General features: G+C 33.5%; 1 long non-coding RNA gene and 2 other non-coding genes across 3 annotated transcripts in view; 1 reads left to right on the top strand and 2 right to left on the bottom strand.

Moving 5' to 3' along the window:
- Positions 1–12,500, bottom strand: part of LOC137644709 (uncharacterized) — a 204,087-nt gene that overhangs the window by 61,444 nt on the left and 130,143 nt on the right. The gene's annotated exons all lie outside the window — the stretch shown is intronic.
- Positions 1,926–1,998, top strand: TRNAT-AGU (transfer RNA threonine (anticodon AGU)). Its single transcript has one exon. It is a non-coding gene; the product is annotated as a tRNA-Thr (tRNA).
- On the bottom strand, positions 3,736–3,808 carry TRNAT-AGU (transfer RNA threonine (anticodon AGU)). Its single transcript has one exon. It is a non-coding gene; the product is annotated as a tRNA-Thr (tRNA).

Below are 12,500 nucleotides of genomic sequence, written 5' to 3'. Positions count from 1 at the left end.
AAGCAAATAAAATTTTGTATTGAGAGGTATTTCCGGCTAATATTTGAGATTATGAAAAAAAATCTTGTGTGAGTGATGGAACCGATAATCTCAGAAGTTGTATGTACCTCTTTTTGCTTTGAGTCTAAGCCACATTAATATGGTCGCAATACTCTAATCTGCTTATGAAATGGAATCACCTCAACTAATTTCATCTGCCTTGAATGGCACAGGAAAAATATAAACATTTTACCAAAAGAAATTGTGAAAATTCTTTTTAAGAGTTCTGAGGAAATTTCAATACGGTCTTCATGTAATATTCTTTACAGCAAGTTACAATTGGCCTTTCTTGTGAGGATAGCTTAACGTGGTGGAAGGGTTTACGTATCGCCATGATCGGCAAAGCGGTACAAGCAGGGCCACTCTTTGCTGTGAGCAATCACACGCATTTTTCACCATCACTAATCCGCACTAGACAAGCGTGATGAAAACTGGCCAATTCCCAGACATGAATTGACATGTCTGAAACATTTGTTCAGCAGTGGACTAGAAACGGCTGCATTTTTTTGTTCTTTTATATATATATATATATATATATATATATATATATATATATATATATATATATATATATATATATATATATATATATATATTGTGTGTATGTATGTAGTTATAAAGGATAAATTGTATGTTTAAACAACAAACAATTAATAAAAATGACTGAATTGCTTTCCATTATCAAAATTATCTTAACAAAATATCGCCTTCACGCTGCATTAAAATGCGATTTGGTTTGCAACATCCATTATAGTGCAAGGATCAAATAAAAAAGTAGTACTATATGACTTTCAAGAATATCTTAAAAGTGGCATATAAACTGTTTAATCATTTAATAATTCAGGTCTAATAGATTTCGTTATACTTCAAATAAGGGAGTGAAGACTCTTTAAATAAGGAAAGGAAATCTAGATACTAAGAAATGTAAACTGAAATTATTATCGCCTTTTTTTAATTTCATTTTCATTTGAATCTATAAACCTAAACACGAACATATTCACCTCCAAATAAACCAAATCAATATCAGTTGTAGAACGACATGTTCCCAATACTTGACCCACAATCCTCATTGGAATTTTCAACATCATTTAATCACATGCAATCAGTCATGTCTCAAGATTCCTCATCCTAACCCAGAACTCACATTTGAGGTATTTTCCGTTTCTCTTCTTAGCTGAAAAAGGGCACGTGCACCTTAACCCGTTTTCTCCGTCACAGATGGCAAAGGAAGAGTTTCCATTCGTGGGTCACCGTCTTCAGCATGACCAACTTTAACATACAGCCGACTACCGGATCGCCTGCCCAGGGCACGTCTCCGGTTACATCTCACGTGCCCAGGTGCTTACCTGGACCCTCTTGAAACTCGCCTTCCTACCTCACAAACTGAAAAGCTTTCGCTGACCAAGTGATGCTGCTACCTATACCCGGGTCTCCTTTAACCCTCAACTATAAACACGCCCTCTTGAGTTTTGAATTTCCTCTTATCCAAAGGTTTCAACAGGACCACACGCGCGTGCACCTTTTCGTGCGTGCGTAAAATTACAACGTGTTTTCTTAGTTACAAATAATACTCCACTATGTGCAATGGTCATTTAAATTTATCAAAAAATAGTTTGTTGGTTACATTTTCAAATATCAATATCATGCACTATGTTACATTCACATGAGCAGATCCATTGATAAATATTGTGCAAAAATCACTGTGTATTGCAAAGAATAACACCAAAAAAAAAAAAAAAAAAAAAAAAAAAAAAAGGAAACCACCAAATATTCTCGATCATAACTCATTTTGATTATACTTCTTTTGCACACATTTCAAAAGAGAAAGTTAGTTTTGATAAAAGATAAAGTGAATTTCAAAATTTTTTTAGTTTCCACTATTATCAGCCTTCATAGCTCAGTGGCTAGAGCGCTGGTCTAGTAAACCAGAGGCCGGGAGTTCGATCCTCCCTGAAGGCAATGTCATAATTTATTGTCACAGATGATTTATTAATGAAGTAGATGCATGTAATAATAAATTAAGGACGTGAAATTACCGCTGCACTGTACTTGCATTAATGCCAAAATATAACTTAGCAATATGAATAAAGTCTGGATAAAGTTAATTGAGAGCAAGGACGGTTTTAATAGCTAATAGCATACATAATTATCTGTAGCTTTCAAAAATCAAATATTATTTATAGGAGAACATATTAAGGAATAGGAAACAGGATGAAAGAACGAGTTCATAAATAAAGAACAACAGATATGTTTAAGAAACATTTAGGAACGTGCCGTAGCAAGATTCATTGAAGTATGAGGTTTAAGGGAAACAGCTTGAAAAACGGAGCGTGATATAAACTACGGAAATATACCTGAAATAAGCCTAACGGAAAACAAGAATAAATGAATAAAAAAAAAAAAATATGAAAACTTTTCATAAAAATAATTCAAACTGTGTCATCGCAAACTTAATGGTACAGAGTGTAGAATAAATTTTCAAACAAGAGTAATTAAACGAAAACTATCATTACTACCATTATCAAAGCGGTTGTTGTTGTTACTTTATCATCAGGATTTAAACAACTGTCTAATTATTGGGGATATGCTAATATGTATTTTCCTATAGCTTCACATTATCTAAAGTAGTATTATCCTACCAGGTAGGTATGAAAAAAAAAAAAATAAGATGAGTAAAAATTTAGTTCTGCCAAATCAGGTTGAATGAAAAAATCATTATGGTATTTTCAAGAATGGACAGTTATTGAATAAGCTAACAATAGAAACAAATAAAGGAAGAGAGATTCTATTGAAAATGTGTGCCGATGCACCAATTACATAAAAAAATGATGGAATGATTGTCTCCTTTAATAATAATAATAATAATAATAATAATAATAATAATAATAATAATAATAATAATAATAATAATAATAATAATAATAAACAAAACTCGATGTCTCTTAAAAAGATTATCTTACATCTTACAAGGAAGACATTACTCAGATGACACTTCTGACAAAATTGATACCTTACTATCATAAAGATAGTGAACAGCAATTCCCTTAAAACTTGTTTCACAACTGTCATATGGAAACCGCTTTTCAACAATGTAAAATTTCCCACTAACAACATTACTATTATTAGCCAAGCTACAACCCTAGTTGGAAAAGTAGCATACTATAAGCCCAAAGGCGCCAACATGGAAAATAGCCCAATGAGGAAAGAAAATAAGGAAATAAATAAACTACATGAGAAGGAATAACTATTATAAATTTTTTTAGGATAAGTAAAAACGTTAAAATATATGTCATACCTAAACTATGAAGAGGGACTTATATCAGCCTGTTAATGATAAAAACGTTCGCTGTAAGTTTGAACATATCTCAAAGTATAGTCCGGTTATATTCCTTCATTCAAATTAAGTTTATTAAAAAAAAAAGAAAAAAAAAAAAAAAACGATATACAAAAATATACCAAAAGACACTAACATTTAATATTTTCCCAAACCTACGATGATAAATAAAGCATCTCCATTCTTAAGAACACAACACCTACCTACAAAACTGACATTTGTGCTGCACAAGAATTAGTTTGCTGACGTATCGCCCTCATAAACCCAACATGTTCATTTCTAGCATTGACACAAATTCACTTCTTTTCATTTCATCCTTAAGGTGTCCAATGAGATTTATCTAAAACAAGGTCTCAACACCTTGCCTTCAGGGAGGATCGAACTCCCGGCCTCTGGTTTACTAGACCAGCGCTCTAGCCACTGAGCTATGAAGGCATATGAGCGACGGGGATTGAACTATACCAATTTTTTTTAACCCCAGCTGTGCATCATAAACTGCTGAGTCAGCAATGTCAATATAATCTTTCTACCTGAATGCAACGATATTGCTGTATCATTATCAAGTGACACCTTATGAAGAAGAAGAAGAAGAAGAAGAAGAAGAAGAAGAAGACGAAGAAGAAGAAGAAGAAGAAGAATAGGAGGAGGAGGAGGAGGAGGAGGAGGAGGAGGAGGAGGAGGAGAGAGAGAGAGAGAGAGAGAGAGAGAGAGAGATTCGGTTCTAAATCATAAATATTTCAATTTCATTATAGAATATATTTTATCGATGATAATTTCCTTTTGAAAATAAAAAATAATACCACACTTCTCAAAAATAATAGAGGAAAAAGAACATGCAAGTAAGTATGAGTATCTGATTTACTTGAAAAAACTATGTAATATTTTCTCTCTCTTAAACAAAACGGAGAGAAAATTCAATAAACACAAAGACCTAGCTTAGGCTTCGGAAGGAATGTAATCAAAACCTGATGTGTCAGTCACTGAAGGGACAAAAAAAAAGGCGTATCAGTACCATCTCATTAACACCTCTCTCTCGTACAAATGATAGAATGACTTTTCTGATGTCATTAGACATGCTGTTTGCGGAGAGATGAGGTCTTATGGTGACATTAGGGAAAAAAAAAAAAAAAAAAAAAAAAAAAAAAAAAAAAAAAAAAAAGGACTGACAATAAATATGTAATGATTGTAAAAACGGATTTTATTTGAAAAGCATAACAGACTTCACGAACTTGTCATAATTGTCATATGGTACTTGAGCGTTATAAAATCTATGTTAATTAGAAAACTAAACCTTTTTTCTGATACAGGTGTTCTACATCATCATCATCATTAACTCCTCCTACGCCTATTGACGCAAAGGGCCTCAGTTAGATTTCACCAGTCGTCTCTATTTTGAGTTCTTAACTCGATACTTCTCCACTCACAATCCCCCGGATTTTCAGATTTTCGGAATTAAGACTAATTGCCTAAGCCAAATCGAAGATTTTGTGAAGGATACATATTCACCCATTTCTGTTTGTGAGCAACTTTTTCACAATAATTACAGTACCGATTTTAACCAAACTTGGTAGTCATGTTGGGTATAACCGAAGGATGAAAAAGTAACATTTCGGATAAAATACATCCAAGTACAGTCGGCGTCAAAACTGATGCAACAAATTTCAGTAGTACTTTGAAAATAATTGCAATGTTAATCTTTTGTTTGTGAACAACTTTAAAGAAAAAAACTACAGAACCAATTTCAACGAAACTTGGTGGAGACGTGGGATATGATCCAATGGAAAATCTAATAAATTTTGAAGAAAAAATATCGAAGATCAAATGCGCGGCAGTACTTTGAAAATAATCGCAATTTTAATTTTCTTTCTCGTACGACATTACCCAAAAACTACTGAGCTAATTTCAACTAAAGTTGGTGAACATGTGGGGGTATTACCCAAGGACAAATTCATTAGATTTTGAAGAAAATATATAAAAGCACAAGTACGCAGTAGAGCTAAAAGTAAAATAAAACTGTTTATTAGTTGTTTGTGAACAACATTACGCCAAAACTAGTGAACCAATTTCAACAAAATTTGCTGACATACAAGGTATGACCCATGGACAAATCCATTAGATTGTGAAAACAAATAATTGAAATACAAATATGTAGTGGAACTAAGAGCAAAATAAGACTGCTTGGTGTACCGAAGGTATCCTCTCTGCTGAGTGCCCCTCTAGTTGTACAAACAACAGTTCCCAGAGTTCTACTTGTTGTTACAGCAAATAACTATTCAAAACTTATCAAAAGAATTGTATATCATAATAAATATCTTATTTGTCATAATAATCACATGTGATAAGAGCGACCGACAATATACTAGCTTGAGATTTTATAATTAAACTAAATCTTAAATTCAATTCATGATTTATGAAATTACATTCAATATAGTCCATTATTGAAAATTAAAGAAAGATATAAATAAAAATGACCCTATCTTGATAGCAATCTGTCAGACGAGAGTTCGGGACCCGTTCAAACCCAGTGCTGCCTGAAACCTCACCATCCCTGTGAACTATGGATGTTTTTATTGGGAGGAGGCGCTATAGGTCTACCTACAGAGTTATCAGTAACTATTGCCAAGCCCTCCATAGTCTAGCTTTGGTAGGGAGGGAGCTTGAGCCTTGATCATATTATGTGTATAGTCGATCTCTAGGATATTGCCGTGTCCTTTGCCTCTACCACCCATAAGCGTCCATCAAAGAAATTAGTAATAAATTCATGGTAATAAATTATTGACAAAATATCATTAATTTTGAATTTTTTTTTTTGAAAATTAAACAAAAGAAATGCAAGCAAGTTTAAAACTTATGGGAGGGTGCTGGCTCAGGCTCATATGCCCAGATTTAAAGATCTCTGACTGAAACAGTCTTTGGTACCGATATAAAATATGCTACAAGTTTGATCAAAACTGGATAAAAATAAATTCAATGTTAACCATTCAAATTACGGTATTTATGGCCCTGATAATTGGTTAAAGAAAATGTCTACTTGGGAATAGTCATCAACATCAAAAATAATAATAACAATAAAAATCTTTATCAAAATTAGAGAGAAACTAAAACAGAGTATAAAACAGTTTGTCAATGATATTTGGGAAAATAATTAATAAATAACGAGGTAATTCCAACACAGCGTCGTAAATACTACAAATAAAATTAAAACAAATTTACCCCTAAATTGATCTATGGCCTTGCAAAAACATGTAATTGTTTTCCACTGCCTTCTTTTGAACATACAATTAAGAAAACTCCTACACCTGTTTAGCTATAAACACTGATAGTTCTCTTTAAAACTCAACGCATAACACTGCAATGGGTTACCTGAAAGAGAGAGAGAGAGAGAGAGAGAGAGAGAGAGAGAGAGAGAGAGAGAGAGAGAGAGAGAGAGAGAGAGAGAGCGTTTCATATAGCATTCCTTAAAGGATTTATAAATTTACAACAAAAAATTTTCTGAATGTTTCTATGTCGGATTCCATTTCGGCATTGAATGATTGATTATCTATGATTTCACTATCCATATGTGCTTATTTACACAATCTTGGTCTCTTTCGTCTAACAAACCCAATTACTCAGGTTTACTTGTATTAACTACTACTTTAAAAGTATAAATGACACTATCTACACAATGCCATAAGGAAGGCCAATGGATTATCTCAAATTAGACGATTACCTATTGCAAGGTTGTGAAGTCCTTCCGTAAGTAATGTTCTCTAAATCGTGGATAAACCTCTTCCAGATGGTTACGTTAAATTAGTCAATTTACTGAAGACTAGTGATAAAATGAATGCATATATCACATTTGGGTCACATGGTCCAGCACTAAGGCTGGGGAAGCCATTCACCAGCAGTGTGATAGTGTTTACCAGAGGAACCTGGACACTGATGTTCTAGGATTTGCGAATGGCTCTGGTTTGGATGCTGAGATATTGTATCTCAAACCGGTGATGTGCTTAATTAAGGATTGTGGACCCCTTGGTGAGAGCAAATGCTTCATGCATGACATATGAATCTCCAAACTTGAAGTTAATAGCAATCACATTATCCTTCCAATTAGATTCTGTGAAAAAATAATTATATGCTCACTGATTTACTTGTTTATGTCCTTACATAGCCCGAAAGCATGGCATAAAATGCCACAAACCCTCTAATATTACGAAAAAAAGAAAAAAGAAAAAAAAATGAGTTTTTTTTTTCTATGTACGCGATTATAAAAATTACGAAACGTGATTCATTCAAGGGGAGATGTGTAGATGTTTTGGCACTTAGTGAGTCGAACGTGAAAGAGCAGTGTATGCTTAAATAGGTAGCTGAAAGGTGCAGAGCTTCCGAGGAGGCAGAACTTGTGGTACCAAGAAGACACGCTTTCGAAAGAGCACAAATGTATTAGTTCAAAGAACATATGGGTAAAACCAAGCGTGGCAGGCATACAACTTGTGACTGCTGCTGCTCACACAAACGCCCGTTAGACTGTTAGTCTGTCGGTTGATAGATTCTTGACTATTCTTCTCTAAGCATATATGGTCAACGTAGGGAAAAGAATAAAATTGTAAGAATTAGTCTTTGGGGGTCTGAATCTGTGGTCTAGCTGATCTTTTTTTTTTTTTCTTTAAATATAATTGTTAATTGTTCTGAACAAAGCACATTACTTAGTACACTTAGGATATGAAAATGGTGAAAAATATTGCCTGATTATTTGTTAGTACAAAGTAAATGAAAGATCAACTCCGTCTATGTAATGGTGATAAGAACAATAGCAGTTGTGTTTCATCATTGCGTGTTTGAAGCAATTACTAAGATAAAAAGAAGTTGGAAAGGAAACTGGGAAACGTGGCTGTAAATATAGAAGAGTAGGCCTATATACCAAGAAAACGGGTGCATTGCTGGCTAGGGTAAATAGGCAAAGGAGTTGGAAGGAGCAGACTTTGAATTTTCAAAATTTCATGATGACCTTAATGGAGTATGGTAAAGTGGTAACAGTGTATTAGGTGGCTTATCAGAGTATGTCCAGTATGTCACGATGAGGAAAATATTCAACGGAAGGGATATGAGGAATAATTTTTCCCTTGTTCCAGAGAATGTAATATAAATTACTCAGATTTATAAGTGGTAAAAGTTTACTTGATATATATGTGATCAAGAGAGCAAGACAAGGTTTAATATGAGCTTTTTATGATATATGATAAGAAGGATAAGTAGATTGAGTGCGTTTTATGAAATGGTTGTGTAATAAGTTAAAGGATAAATTATATATGTAAGATATATACTGATATAGAAGCAAAAGCTTTGGGTAAAATTAATGGATATGCAATTAGGAGAAACTTTTGGATGCATGGTGTAGATGGTAATTTGATGAAAACCTTTGAAGATTCTATAATGAAAGATAGGTCTGAGGTGCAAATGAACAGATAAGAGAGCGACTTCCTTTTGGGAAAAGTAAGTCTCACACTTGGGGTTTCTATGTCTCCATAGCTGTTTAATATTCCAGGAAGGAAGTGGTGAGAGAAGCTAAGGAGAGAAAAGTTGAAGGTGCATGTTTGTGAGGAAAAGCTCAAGAATGGAATGTGCAGGGGTTAGATTGGGTAAATTACAGAGTAGTTGGATATATAGAAGAAAGGTGACATGGATATGAATGTGATTTTTTTAAAATTGAAAACGAAAATCAGAAGATGAAATAATGAATGACGAAAAAAGTTAAATCATTCCTGTCTAAATGTAGTGCATGTTGCTACAAAAGAGTTGAATGCTAAAATAAGAGCAACAACAATAAATATGGCAGTGATACCTTCTGTGCTGAAGGAAAACTAGGACTGATGTAGGGAATGGCAGGGCACCTCTCCTATTTTAGTAGTGATGTTTGGATGTCAAATATGGAAAACACGATGGAAGCTGCCGAAATGAATTACTAATAACAAAATTAAGGGGTAAGATGGACTGGAAGGGTGGGAAATCTGAAGACAGGACAATGTGGCAATAACATTAGTATACATGCCGAAAAGGGATCAAGATATTCAGAATGATTTTGTCATGTGAAGGCGTTTTTCTTTATCAATTTTGGAGAGTGAATAATTTATCATTCTCAGAAATTACTTCACTAATACTTTACGTTCTTATCCTACTCTCAAAGTGCTGCTTTTATTTCACTTACCTTCATTTTACTAGTGGTTAAATTACACCAAGTTATATCAGCACAATCTGAATGACGAGTTACAATTGAATATGCTGGGATAAAAAGTGACTATGGGGAGAAAGACACTGCTTGTTCCTTAGGCGCAATACCATATGATAAATGATCAGATTCATATTATGTTATCTGTCCTCTTGAAATGCCTAAAGAGCAAGCTATAAGTGTGTGTGTGCCCGCGGTTTGGGCAATCCATGAACTGGCTGGAGTTACAAACGCTGTGCCAGTCATATGCATGTATGGCCAATTTTAGGTTACGTCATAACACTTGACATGCTACTTCTTCCCAGACTTACTCCGTGGAAGTCAGTAATGGTTAGATTCATAGGTTTGTTGAAAGATTTTCTTCCATCCACAGCAAAAGATGACTTCCTCCTTATGCTGTCCTTCAAAACTGTGAATATATCAATTTTCGAGATATGGATGTACTGTCTAGTTTATGGTCAGTACGTGGTCTTTTTTTTTTTTTTTAATTCCCTACCTTTCCTGTTTCCATTAATCCTTGACAAAGTAAGGGCATTATGCTGGCTCTGAATACGAAGTGAGTGTCCACTTGGATTTAAAAATCATTAATGAATATTTATAACCTATAAATCAATTCAATATCAAGGAGAGAGAGAGAGAGAGAGCGAGAGAGAGAGAGAGAGAGAGAGAGGAGAGAGAGAGAGAGAGAGATTTGTGTCTATATCGGAAGGATAATGGCCGTGTATCAGACGGCGATTCCAATTACCCTTAACAGACGACCACAGATACATTTTCAAGGCATCACAGCACTAAAGAGGACAAAAAATAAAATGATCGTTCTTATCATCTCTGCAACTACTACCCGAGGCTTTAAGGTTTTACTTTCAGGCAAAACATCATTCTCAACATTGACTATCATTATTCATATCAATATGTTTTTACCCACCAGACATAATGAATCATTAAATCATTATCCCATCAGTTATAGTGAAAATGCCTCGCCAGAATTTATATTTACATGCTTCTAATTAACTAAAAACCTGTCTCAACTGATTTAATTTATTTGATACGCTCACTAAAACATGCGATGACCCCGATATATATCTTGACAATTCAAATTTGGATAGCTTTATCAGACCTTATCTCTCTCTCTCTCTCTCTCTCTCTCTCTCTCTCTCTCTCTCTCTCTCTCTCTCTCTCTCTCTCTCTCTCTCTCATACACACACTAAATCTTCGGTTTTGTTATGGCATAGGTTGGACTTCTGCTTTTAGACTTACCCTAGCCAGAGCCATTAGTCATTTACGGACAAAGGTAAACACACAAACCTGGAACAACGAGAGGCAGAAGTGTCCATTTCCATAAGGTCTACTTTTCAAACCTACAAAAGTAGATATTCGACCTTAAGTATTAAACACATTACACGATCTTTCCCCGTAGGCGTTCAGGCACTGCGGCGTTATGATGATCCCTCTGTCATATTTCTGTCAGTACGGGGCCTAAGGGCGGCCCCAGCCATTTCAACAGGTTCTTGTTGCTTTTCGTGTTTTTCTTTGTCCATATAAAAACAAGAACACGTGATTTTGTCAGCTGTTAAGCCTCAAGTTTCTTACGGACCCTCTGTTAAAGGTCTTCATCGATCTCAAATTTCTATTTATCTATCTGTATGTATATTTGTCTACCTATCAATATATATATATATATATATATATATATATATATATATATATATATATATATATATATATATATATATATGTGTGTGTGTGTATGTATATTGATATATGTACATATATGTATATATACATAATATATATATATATATATATATATATATATATATATTTATATATATATATATATATATATATATATATATATATATATATATATATATATATATATATATATATATATATATATATATAATGTGTGTGTTAGTCACTTTGCTGATCATCATGACGGTGGTAATTATCATTACAGCTTCAATAATAAAAACAATAATTATAATTGGCGGAGTTGAAAGAAGTGACTAATTCTGCTCCATCGATTTTTTTTAGAAACTTCGAATTACATGCTAGATGCAATATTTCAGAAAGAATAAAAGATTATAAGAAACATAGTATAAGTTCCTTTACTGGAGATTCAAAGAGGCAGAAGCTGCCATAATTCTTAACTCCTTAAAAGACGGTATATTGCCAAAACATATAACAGTAATAGTGTACAGTAATGTGAAAAGAATCGCTAAAAACTGTATACAAACAAACATGATACATTATTCCTATAGGATAAACTGGTCTGAAAGGTTATTTATGCAATTAGCTGATTTACACATATAATGAGCGTCAAATTAGTAAAGGATTCCACTATAACACATCCAAATAGGTACGTACATGTGTGTGTGTATATATATATATATATATATATATATATATATATATATATATATATATATATATATATATATATGTATATATATTATTATTACTAGCCTAGCTACAAACCTAGTTGGAAAAGCAAGATGCTATAAGCCCAATGGCTCCAAAAGTGAAAAATAGCCCAGTGAGGAAAGTAAATAAGGAAATAAATAAATGACAAGAATAAATTAACAATAAATCATTCTAAAAACAGTGACGTCAAAACAGATATGTCCTATATAAACTATTAACAAAGTCAAAAACAGATATGAAATATATAAACGATAAAAAGACTCATGTCAGCCTGGTCAACATATATACATTTGCTCCAACTTTAAACTTTTGAAGTTCTACTTATTCAACTACCCGATTAGGAAGATCATTCCACAATTTGGTAACAACTGGAATAAAACTTCTAGAATACTGTGTGGTATTGAGCCTCATGATGGAGAAGGCCTGGCTATTAGAATTAACTGTCTGCCTAGTATTACGAACAGGATAGAATTGTCCAAGGAGATCTGAATT

The sequence above is a fragment of the Palaemon carinicauda genome, chromosome 1 (assembly GCF_036898095.1).
Source record: "Palaemon carinicauda isolate YSFRI2023 chromosome 1, ASM3689809v2, whole genome shotgun sequence".
Lineage (NCBI taxonomy): Eukaryota > Metazoa > Arthropoda > Malacostraca > Decapoda > Palaemonidae > Palaemon > Palaemon carinicauda.
Note: the sequence above shows the minus strand (reverse complement) of the source record. Positions and strands in the feature narration are given on the sequence as shown.